This window comes from Urocampus carinirostris, chromosome 2, assembly GCF_059441175.1.
Source record: "Urocampus carinirostris isolate Australia breed hairy pipefish chromosome 2, RoL_Ucar_1.0, whole genome shotgun sequence".
Lineage (NCBI taxonomy): Eukaryota > Metazoa > Chordata > Actinopteri > Syngnathiformes > Syngnathidae > Urocampus > Urocampus carinirostris.
Window position 1 is genome coordinate 18,308,176 of NC_142350.1, and position 12,466 is coordinate 18,320,641.

At 38.3% G+C, this 12,466-nt stretch overlaps 1 protein-coding gene and 1 long non-coding RNA gene across 2 annotated transcripts in view; one reads left to right on the plus strand and one right to left on the minus strand.

Annotated features, from left to right (window-relative positions):
- col8a2 (collagen, type VIII, alpha 2) overlaps positions 1-8,987 on the minus strand; it is a 46,464-nt gene extending 37,477 nt beyond the window's left edge. The window contains exon 1 of the mRNA XM_088329178.1: positions 8,523-8,987. The gene's annotated coding sequence lies outside the window, so the exon portion shown is untranslated. The remainder of the gene's footprint in view (positions 1-8,522) is intronic.
- On the plus strand, positions 488-11,659 carry LOC148371226 (uncharacterized). The gene is made up of 4 exons (XR_015849778.1): positions 488-809; positions 7,998-8,074; positions 9,552-9,596; positions 9,680-11,659. It is a non-coding gene; the product is annotated as an uncharacterized LOC148371226 (long non-coding RNA).
- Positions 11,660-12,466: the final 807 nt, after the last annotated feature.

Sequence of the window (12,466 nt, forward strand, 5' to 3'; positions counted from 1 at the left end):
CACCTAGCATCCAAGGTAAAATAATGAGAAAAATATACAGACGGTTTGTGATATACGTCTAAACTGAAGGAAAATGAAAAGAGGGATTGTTTTCAACTCAAGCACTGACCCCTGTTTGGAGTTGGCCCCGAGTTCAGCCATAAACCATTCCCAGCCAGTGAACTGAAGGGCAATGGAGCAAGGAAGCCAAATAAACCTTACCTGCGTATATTTTTTCCCTTGCTAATTTGCGCAGCTACCTGAACTCGAATGCCAAAATACACAGTTGAGTTATTAACTGCAAACACCGGCATTGCGTCAATTTAAATCCACCTCCGAGCGTCAATCAAACCATATCTCACGATGCGTTACGACCGCGATTGGGCCAACACGCAACGTCACATCCCATTAACCAGAAACAACACTTTTACCAAAAGAGCACAGAGGATTTTCATTCCTTTGTTTGTTCCTGTTTAACTCCCTTTGAAAACATCAGCGTCTCGCCTGAAAAGGGAAAAACAAACCCCTTCAGACATACCATTGGGAAAAATTTCGAGATTTCAAGTCCGGGAAGTATTGCTCAATACGCTTGTTTTGACTGTGGCATGGTTAGGGCTTTCTGCTGGGCTCGGTGACTAAAATGTCTGGCACTCGAAATGCGTTTTTTTTCACCTGCGAGCAGGAATCTACGGTCTCTAAATCAGAAAGGGAAGATCGAGGAGCGGGAAAACTCGTGGAACGCTGTCAAGAAATGGTGGAGGGAGCAATAAAGAAAGTCTTCAAGTTTCTCCTAATGCCTGTCAAGGAGGGCCAGTGATAAGCTTCACAGGGTATGTCGACAAGTCCCTTTTTGGTGTGAGAAAGAATCAATGGGAAACTAACAAGGAAGGGAAAATCTGTCGATGCCTGGAGTTCAAAAAAGTCTTGATTATGAGATAAATAAGCCAGAGTCGATATGGGGAGGGGAAGAAACCAGCTACTGAGGAAGATAAAACCAATATTAACGACACCGGATGGCACTTTTTGTACAGTATGGAATGACTTATTGAAGCATTCAATACGCTCATCGACATAGTTGTCCCAACAAAGCAATATTATTACTAGAAGATCAATACTTAGCATTGCTAATTAAATACTTGTCCTGGGGTTGGTTTTGGACAGAGCGAAATTGAACATTCCGCTCCAAAACAAGTTTTTCTGTACATTACACCTATTTATTTTTATATAAGGCGATTTGTTTATTTTTTATCCAAAAAAAAAGTTTGGGTTTGCATTATAAACAAGGATTTAATCGTATATTACCATATTTCTGTAATAAGTGATCATTTAAAAAATATCACCATCCACAAACGCAAAACATTGGATGCAACGAGAATCAAACCCAGGTTGCGGTGGTGAGAGAGCCAGATACTAGCCAGATTTTATTTCATTGTAGCAATTTTTTTTTAGTGTAGACATTTTTTCTCTTTTCAAAACATGAACTTTCTTTGGTGTGGAGCTACAAAAATTGAGGAAACAAAAAAATAACTCGTAAAATAAAATATTTAACATGACTGTTCTTGGGGCCTAAAACATATGTTCTATATTTTTCAATGTGTTTTAAAGGGACGGTATGTATTATTTGATCACTAAGTGTTGCTGTATTGTGTCGTGCAACTAAATACGACTGCTTGAAAAAACAAAGAATACAAACTACGGAGACTAAAAGTGACCAACCCGCACCATTTTTCTTCACAATTTTTGCCCTTTTGTGAGGTTTTGGCTTTTTAAGGTCCGCGTAGAAACAAGATGGCCGATTTCAGCTCCCTCTAGGTGAGGCTCATGTTATGTCAAATAAATGCTCAATTTTCAACCTACAAGTATTCTGAAAACTTAACATTGATGTGATAGTTCATATATGTTTGCACATTAGCCAAGTTAATGTTGTTGTTTTTTATTCACGAAGTTCTTTACGACTAGAGTTGCTAAATAAATAAATAAATAAATAAACTGTCCCTTTAACTTCAGTTTTGCAGTGTATATTGTTTGTTCATTTATCTTCGGTATAAGCTACAGAATCACAATACGTAGATTGTGATGGATGCCTATTTCGATAATCGATGATCCGGGGAGGTTGGTTTGTCAGAAAAATTACAGATGTAAAGTTACTCTGGAACGCAGTATATCTTTTTAATTACAATTTAATTATTGTATTGTTTTGGTGTTTTTTATTTTGTTTAGTCATGAGGTGACCACGCCCCCCAATTCCAACCCCTAATACCGAGCACCAAGCAGGGAGGCAATCAGTACCAATGTTGTAGGTATAAATCGGCCGAGGCTTGAACCTGTGGCCTCCCAGTCCCGAGCGCCCAACCCTCAGGCCACCGAGTTGTTTTTTTAAACTATAATTTACTTGGAACCGTTTATTACCCACAATAAATGTCAGATATTACATCGTTAAATAGCTTGCAGTCCATTCATAAAAACATAGTGACGATGTGACCTTGAGTGGCTACTGATGATGTGCGAGCTCAAAGACACATCTGGACACAAAACCTGATTTGTCTTTCAAGTTTCTTTTTTTTTTGCTTCTTTTTCATTTCAACTAAAAGACAAATTCAAACGATTAAGCCTGAAATCAACAGGCCAGGCTTTGATTAAATCCAGAGTGCGTTTAATGTTTCCAGTGCCCTTCGGAGACATTCTTCAATGGGAGTTTGAATGGAATTAAAGTCATGCTGGGCATTAATGTGGATGTAATTACAGGCAACGAAGTAAGCATTGGCCTAGGAAAACCCAAAATGTTAAAAGAGCCATATTGGAGAAAAAAGTAAAAACCTTTTGAGCTGCCCAAAAATTAAATGCTTTATACAAGCTTTATAAGGAAGGCAACATCTACTGTATATAAATACTGTATATAAAAACAGTCTACATCTATATCCGTTTAATAAAAGTTAAGCCTGTTTTTCCTGCTACAGAAATCATATGATTTTCCATTATCAAACCATTTTGAAAACGCGTCAGGGAGCCACTAAGGAGGGTCAAATTGCCGCATGCAGCTCCAGAGCCGCCAGTTGCTGAACCCCAGGGGCTGTGTTTTTTTTACTCCTGTGGGTGTGCGTTTGTTTTTAATATGGATTATTATTAACATGATTATTTTAACTGTAGAATATGGCTTCTGAAAATGAATTGTCAATCCGTTAAAAATGTAAACTGTGCAACTGCAAGCACTTCTGCAAAATTTCAGCAAATGTAACACCTCCACTTTAAAGGGAATGTGTCTTTTTGGACCAGTAACTGTTGCTGTATTGTTTGATGCAGGCATTTGAAAAATACAACTCGCGGGCCGAAACCGGCCGGTTGGATGATTTAATCCGGCCTGCCATAAGTATGTCAAAAAAACGAAGCAAATCCCAAGGTCATTTCTATCAAAAGTTGGGATTTTTGGGGGGATAACTGCGGTCCCTAGAAGGCAGTGCTGACTTTGTGTAGCATGGTGAGATGGTTCAGGTGTAAAACTTCACTAATTTAACTGTTAAAATAAACAAGTTAACACATTCAATCCAAAACATATATAGCTTTCATATAGTTTGTAAATAAATGTGTTGTTTTTAGAAAAGATCCTTTCTCATACTATAATAATAATAATAATAATAATAATATAGGTTGAATGATAAAGCATAGTAATTTAAAAAGCTGCTAAAAATTGCTGTTGACAATCTTTTACTGACCCAGCCAACCTTACAACAGAAAGTCTGAATCCGGCCCCAAAGCCATAATGAGTTTGAAATCCCTGGTTTAATGCAACTTAAAACAATTACTAAAAAGCACAAGGAAAAATACAAAGTATGGACACAAAGTGACCAAACTGAACCATTTTTCTTCAAATTCCTTTGTACATCCTTTCACAAGGTTTTTGTTTTTTTCAGGGTACCCTTAGCTGCAAAACGGCATGCATTCATGTGGACCCCTTCAGAGTGAGGCTTATGTGATGTAAAATAAATGCAAATTTCCTGACCTGGAATTGTTTTTAAAATGCGCTTTTATATGATAGTTCATGTATGTTTTCCATATGTAAAATGTTACTTTTCTTAATGAAGGAAGTTTTTTTTACCACTAGGAGATGCTAAATCACACACTTCTCCTTTAGGGGTCCCCCAAGAATAAATAAAAGATCACATAATTACCCGAAACAATTTAAAGTTTTATTTCTTTAGAAGAAGGAAGAACAAAGTAAGAAATAAAATAATTGGATAAGTTTAGTCATCGTCCAAGTTCATTCATGAGTTCATTCGACAGTTACCTTCTCATGAACTCGATGACCTCGCTACGGTCTCAACTGTTTTACTTGTGAGGCTTTATTTGTAACATCGTTTATACCATATATTAATTATCAGGTCCATCCTGTCATGTCAATATTATTATTTTACATAAGGCTAACATTTAAAGGAGAGAGAAGACACATCAATTCAATTTTAAAGCCGTGTGGAGGGAGGGATTTGAAAACATTGCCCCCTTGTGGCTAAATATTGCACGCTACTGTCATTTCAGCGGAGTTTGTTTTTCATGACATGATCAATTGTTCACTTTTATGGGGGGTCAGGAACCCCCCATCCCCCACCCTACCCACAATCGTCTGTATTTTGTTTGTAAAATTAATAAAAATAGTTCGACCTAGAGACTGGAAGTATTTGGTCTTTTTGATACCTGCCATGAATTTATGTTGTGGCCAATTAAAGAAATGGGCCTATGCTCCTTACTCAATAAAAGTATTATGTTTTACGGTATTTTGATCACAAAACAAAACAAAAAAAAAAGATTTGTGTTGTTCATTATATAATAAGTCGAACAATCTATAAGCTATTTTTTAGCATGACATTGATTTAATTATGTGGCAAATGATAACATGGGTACAATGAAAAATACATATTTTGCTGAACATTCTACAGGTCTCAACAAAATTTAAATAAAAATAAACTTTAAAAATGCATTCAAAGCCAACTAGGCACTGTGCTAGGTCAGTAGGGACATAAAAAAAATAAATAAACCTAAATGACAGATTCAATTCAAGTAAACATTTCATTATCCCAAGCTCGGCGATAGTAGAACAATAAATAAAACAAATATGATGTCCATTATGTGACGTACATTCACTGGTCAAAGGCAAAGTCTGTGACAAAAGTAATGAACAATTCTTAACTGATTGAAATCAAACGGTTTCAACAACTGACGTTTGTCGTTTTTAACAACAGACATTTGTTCTTTATAACTCATTAATTTATTTTCAAGTACATTTGTCAAGTACAGCCTGGCAAGGCACTCAAGCTCTCTTATAGCAAAATAGTCGTGTATAAAATGTACAATGCATGTCATCAAAATCGTATTGGCTTGAATGTTACTTGAATCTTACTGAGGCGAGTCAGACTCGGTTTCCTTCAACTGTGTGACCTGCTTCAGGTACTCCAGTTTCCTCTTACATTCGAAAAACATGTATGGTGAATCTTGTAGAGATTATTCTTTTTGTTTGAAAAAGGTGTTGACTATTTCTATATTATTTTGTTAACAACCTCGACTAACTGTTGCAGCCCTAGTGGGCGTATTTTTTCACCTGATCACATATTTTTGTTGGAGGTAGAGCACTTACATGGTCAATGAGTGTTTAGCGCGTCCCCCCATGATGCGGAGGTCAAGGGTTAAATTAAATCTACTGGCCTCCCTGTGCTGAGTTTGCACGTTCTCCCTGTGCATGCGTGGGTTTTCTTTCGTGCACTTTGGTTTCCTCTTACATTCCAAAAACATGCATGGTGGGTTAATCGGTTCCTCCAAATACTCCTTAAGTATGATTCAGTGTGGGAATGGTTGTTTGTCTCTGCAACTGGCTGGCAACAAGTTTAGTTCGTCCCCACTGCCCTAAGATGGCTGGGATGGGCTCCAGCACCCCCCGCGACCCTACTGAGGATAAGCAGAAAATGGATGGATGTTGGATGGACAAAACAATGAATGCTAACTATTGGTGGGGACACGTCCCCTCCGTCCATGCCAAAATTCCCCCCCAGAGGCAGACATTTGACACCAGGCAGGTCGCCATGGATACGAGACTATCCCTTACTCCTAAATCCCTTTACTACCTCTCAAATACTTGATTTCCACATGGAGACTCCGCAGTTGACTGTGTCATCCCAAGGTATGCAACACACGGGCATCCGTCCAGATGAAACAAGACTGCCAATTGCTTTTTGGGAAACCAGAACCCTGGCCAGCATGCTTTTCCATAATGCCCCCCTCCCCCGTTCCAAACCCACTCCCCTCTTTTTCTGTTACTCTCGTTTAAACGTAGGAAACGTGCGTTTGTTCACGCCCGGCGTGTCGGTTTGTTATTATGATTCTGAATTCCAACCTGGCTCCTCATGCCGACACCTGAGAAGTCATCGGATGCTTCTCCTATTTGCAATGGACGGATGTCGTAGGGGTGGAATGTGGCGGCAGGGGATAAAACCGATAAAGAGGGGGGAAAAAAATCGAGGGTCGTGTGTGTTGTTTACTCCTCAAGAGAGTGAAATTCTAACTAAAATAAAAAGAAATATCAACGGTATTTGAAATACTGTATTTACTGGATTATAAGATGAACCTAATAACCCTAAAGTCAAGTCAAGACTGTTTTTTCGTATAGCCCTTAATCACAAAAAGTCTCAAAGGGCAGTACAGAAATACCAAAAAAAATACAGTAATATTGCAAAAATACTAAAGAAATACTACAAAAATACCATAACAGTAATACTATAAAAAATACTACTAAAAGTATTCCACATAAATATTACAAGAATACTAAAGACATTCTACCAAAATATTGCGATCGAAATACTACAAAAATACTACATAAATACTACTATGGAAATAATTCAAACATACCTCTACTGAAGTACGACAAAAATACCACTACAGTAATACTATAAAAAAAATAATATTCTGACAAAAATACGACAAAAATATTACCACAGAAATATTACAAAAGCAATACAACATAAATACTCAGGAAACTTTATACATTTAAATGTTCCCCTGAATTTGTATCTTGCATTTCTGGACTGAAATGCCAAACTGGCCAAAAATTTGAAAGTGCATTTCAGAACCCGGTGTGCCTTATATACAGTAATCCCTTGCTGTATTTTTTCGCTGTTTTGCTACTTTGCGGATTTTCCTCAAGCATTGGGTTAAGCATTCTGCCTGGCTCAACAGTTGCCCCGCCCCTTTTCTACCTGTGTTTCCCTGCGTGTCAATGACGTTCTATACCTACATTATGCAAACCTTCATTATGCATGCACCATTTTTCTTCAATTTCAAGTTTCTCTGAAAACCAACATGTCATCAAAACTCTCTGGACAGACAAAACCACGAGAGTCGCCCGGCCTCTATTTTTCTCGTTTCCGACTGCAGGCCAATGCTTGACAAATATATTATGTATGCGCAAATCGTTTCTCTAAAAGCCATCAAATCAAGAAAACGCCCTGGACCAACAAAAGCACAAAATGATAGAGGAAGATGCTTTCTATCGCCAACAAATAAAGAGTTCTCGACCCGCTAAACCTGCTCTGAGGCCACTGGTGGTTCTTTGGTGCCCCTAGTGGCTCCCTGGCCCTTTTTTCAAAAATATATGGTTCCTTTAAAATGGAAACAGGACAAATTCTTAACATTTTCCGATAAATATAAATAAATACAGTATGCGTTTTTTCCTTACAAGGAATTATTGTGGCTCCAGACATATTTTTTTACTTATCTATTAATTGGTCCAATAAGTAAATGCAGTTTTCCATAATGTCCACATGATGATGACATAGTATCATGTGAAGTAAAGTGGACCGCGTCCTCAATACAGTTGTGCTAAAAAGCAGCAAGATTATTTCTAAAATTATTTTTTTTAAAAGTGTATAAAGAACTGTTGATTGTTAAACAAATAATTGAGCCATTAAATTGTGTTTGTTCTTTGGTTTCTATCATAAAGTAATCACGATTCACTGATCTCTTAACTGTCTGGGTTGTAGGGGCACCACTTCCTGTGGAGTGTCTTGGACAAGTATATCCTGGCGGCGCCCATCTCTCTCCAGACCAGCTTTTTTGGGTAAGGGCTTTCTTCCCTCACAAGAGTAGCCTCCTGATCTGACTCAGATACAGCACTTTTATCTTCTGGTCGCCGTTGTTTTGTTGCAAAGCGTCATCCCGCTTCAGGGATTAGCTAGACCTTGGAATTGAAGGGCACGACGTAATAAGAGCATTTAATAAATACATAAAGGTTTTAACTATCGCAGGACCACTTTGGGAAGCAACCCCTGCGAAAAACGAGGGATTACTGCAGTGCGGAAAATTAAAAAAAGACGTATACAGCCATCAATGGCACCGAGCCAATGAGTTAATCTTCAGGCTATTATATTGTGAAGTAGTTCAGTGGAGGATGAACGTCTACTTTTTATCCTCGGCAAATTTCCCCCCTTCCTAATCACCCCTTCTGTTTCTTTTGGCTTGGCCGCAAGGTCCACATGTGATGAAGCGGTAAGACAGGTAAAGCTTACCTTTCTCTCTTGGGAGTGTCCCGTGGGAAAGGGTTGGTAGAAGGGCAAGGGGGCAGCAGAGTGGCAGGTGTGATCTTCAGGTGGATCAGCCACAAGTGTCTCCCAAGGGATGGGGTGGCATCGGATGGTCGGTGAAGCCCCCTCCCAAAAAATAAGCAGGAGCGAGGTCCTTCTTCTAATGAAGAAGAAAAACAAATTGAAAATGAACTACACCACAGGTGCAAGTCTTTCTAAAGTTCTCCAGTAAAAATAAAAACTCAATCCAAGTGCAAGAAGAATTTGAAAAATCCTCTGCAGGAACAGTCCAGACCCCGGATGTGTGCTCCGGCAGCTTCAGAATCAGGTAGTCGGCAACGTAAGGTAAGCTGGAGGCTGAAGGTTCGAGCTGGGGACTTATAACTGGTGGGGTGAGGGGGGGGCCGTGCACCTCTTTGGACCAATCTGCCCTGGTTTACTCCCCGAGCTCTCTCCTTAAGACTTATTTTGGGAAAAGACAGACGGGATTGTTCGCCCCTACAAAAAAGCAAGTGTTGGGGGAGAAGGGGAGTGAGCAGGATGGGGTGGAGTGGGTGGGGAAGCATTTAGAGCTGGGGTCTTAAACTCCCGGCCCAGGGGCCAATTGCAGCCTGCGGGATGAAATTTTGAGGCTCCTGCTTTAACATGAATACTTAAAGGGACAGTGTGTATAACTGGGAGCCTTGTGGTGGTTAAAAAAAATAAATCATTCTTTTTAAAACAATACAGAAAAACCCAGACTATAAGCCGCGACTTTGAACCCAAGCTTTCAACCCTGCTGCTTATGCAATAATTCGGGTAATTCATGATTTTTTTATAACGGCCGCCAGGGGAGCCCGAGCAGTGAAGGTAAGACTGACATGTGGAATATTTGTGCATGAATAAAACTAGCATGAAAAGACCCTCATCGTGGAAAGGGGGTCAATCAACTATATATATATAAATATATACGTGTATGTATATTAATTATACTGTTTGTTTGTTTTTCTGTTTTTCTGTCCAACCAATAAAAAGGGGAAGGGGGCATAGATATGACCACCATAATCTACAGGCTAACAGGTAGGTTACCCTGGATATGGAAAAATACTCCAAAAAGCTTACTCAGCACTTTTGGTGTTGTTGACTCAGCATTTTTTTCACAGAAAGACATTCCACTCTTCCAGGCCTGAACGACATTGAATATTAACACCTTCTTTTATAAGCAGTCAGGTTAATTACCCCAGATGACCAAAGCTTTTGTTTCACAAAATTTAGTTAGTTTTCCATACTTTGAGTAGCATAACATGTAGATGTTGGCACTAGGCAACCACGAGACGTTAATCTGGAAATCTCCCACAAATTTTTTTTTTTACCCCTTTTCCTGCCTGGAGCTCCAATGGGCAATAAATAATCTCCCCGCATGATATAATGTTGGAAACTGCAACACACAAAAGAGCTGTGTATTTTTTCTGATAATGCTTTTCTGTATATATACATATATATATTTTACATTACATAAAAAATATATTGTTTGAATCACCCTAGCATAAAATTGACAACTCTGTTAATGAATTTGATGTTAAGAAACGTTAGGTGCTTCAAATAACAGCAATCAGGTGTACAGTGGGAATTCATATTCAACTTCTGTTTATTAAACTATTGAATAGTTGGCACCCCCATTTGTGTATTCCACATGTGTCAAACTCATAGCCCACAGGCCAAATACGTCCACATTATATTATGTGGCCCGCGAGAAAACGTTGAGAGAAGCACAAGATAAAATTGAGCCGCATCACATCAAAGGACGACTAGCAGTTTTGGAAATTTCCACTCAATGTTGCCAAGGCGCCACACTCAAAGCACCCACTGTAGCTGTATTGGTTAACTACCATTAATCAACCAGAGAATGTTGAGGAAACCCATTCTGATGTTGTTTCATTTAAAATAAAAGGCAAGGACACACTGTTTAAGTCTATAATACAAATTCTAAATTAAACAAAATAGCTCTTGAGTGTTTTTGCAGAATTTTAAAGAAGCTTTGGCTTTCTATAATAGACTTGAAATCTAATAGCGAAGTTCCCATTTTCAGGTCAACATTTTCATAAAAAAATAAAAAGCAGAAAGACATTCAAATCATTAAAATCAATCTTTTAATTAGTGCGTGTATGCTATTTTTGTCACTTTCCAGTCTGCGGGAGTTTACCCAAGTTAAATGAACTGTAGTGGAAATGAATTCAATTGTTATTTTGCCTTTTCAATTATTTCTTTTTTTCCCTCTATTTTTCAAAAATTCACTGTTGATAAACACTGAGAGCGATTACAGTAAATCTTAGTGAAAAATAGTATTGAGGGAAAACAAATTTTAATTTTGTAATTAAATTGTGAGCCTCTGAAAAGACCCCAGCCCTACTGCTAAGGCAGACTTTTTATCCCATTAATTTACAAGTCAGGCCTCTGTGAGAAGGTTTTTTTTATAACATGTGGCCTTTGGGGTAAAATGAGTTTGACACCTCCGGCAAAGTGCTACAAAGCACCAGGAAAAAATACAAACTCCGTAGACTTACTAAAATTATTATTAAATGGTGCAGTCGTCATTTGTATGGATATCACTGCATGTGATAAAATCAAAACTGTGCTGCTCCCAACATTCGAAATTAAAATACTTACTGAAGTACATATTTAGATAACGGTCTCTACTTTTCTCAATTATAATTACATAATAATTTGTTTAATTCACTGCAATTGAATTATATATACGTCAAAGATCAACTCCAAGGTGGAGCTGGTAAAATGCAATAATCTGAAAAGAAATGACTGCGACCGTTATGTCTGAATAGTCATCTGAACATGAAAAGGGTGGAGTGACCAGATGCCCACTGATGATGTCATCAATAGGGGCCCTGTGTGGCTCTCAGAACCACCATTCATTCATCTCAAGGGCGTGTGCTTCTGCGGGAACAAGTAGGACCTCATTGTTCCAAGAGTTACCTTCTACTGGGAGCGAAAAATTGTGAAACACCACATATTCTCAGTTCAAGGAACATCAACACCAGGGGTCCCCAAATGTTTGCCAGTAAGGGCCACATAACTTTTCTCTTCTCTTAAGTGGGGTCAGGGTCGGTTTGTAACGGAAAAAGTGTGACGATTGCAGGGGTCCCTAAATGTAAAAATGCATAGTCTTCCAGAAAGGCAAAAATCAAATAACCCTTCTGGATTCTTCACAGAACTAAGGTTGGAATAGAAATAATAACACTGTTTATGAAATAAATTTCAACCAAATAACACTCTTCAGGTTCGGTTGTGCCGTAAACTAGGTGGACAATACTGGGAAATTTCAAAGTAAATACGAGGAGTATCAATCTATACCGATTGAACCCGTCCCACTTGAGGTACTTTAAATAATCCAGTTTTTATCCACCAAAATGATTGAATACCAACATTGGAAACTTCAAAGGTATCAAAACCATGAATATAAATATTTGTATGACAAAAGCCAAGAGAGTCAAACCAAAAGAAGGAGCATTGTTACCAAAATACGAAATTTGTCTAACAGTGTCAACAAGAAACATAAAGTACCGTCCATTGTACAATATTGTGAAAATAAAGTCAGAACTGCGAAAAAAATGTCTCTTATTGGCTCTGTTGCCATAGTAACAACATATCTGCAGGTTTTTGTCATGAATATAGTGGAGTAGCAAAGTATTGATCCAAGGACAATGGTATTTATCCAAATACTTGCTTATTATCGTCAATATCAATATTTGGATCAATCTGCCCAACCCTACTGTGCAAACAGGTCCAGGATCGTCTTAGTTGTCAGAGCACTGAACCACCAGGGGTATGGATTAATTGTGAAAAGAGAGTATATTTAAACTCACTATCACACTGTTTTTAGTCACAGTACTAGAAACAAACATTAAGTTTGTTAAGTGTTTCACATGTTACAATGT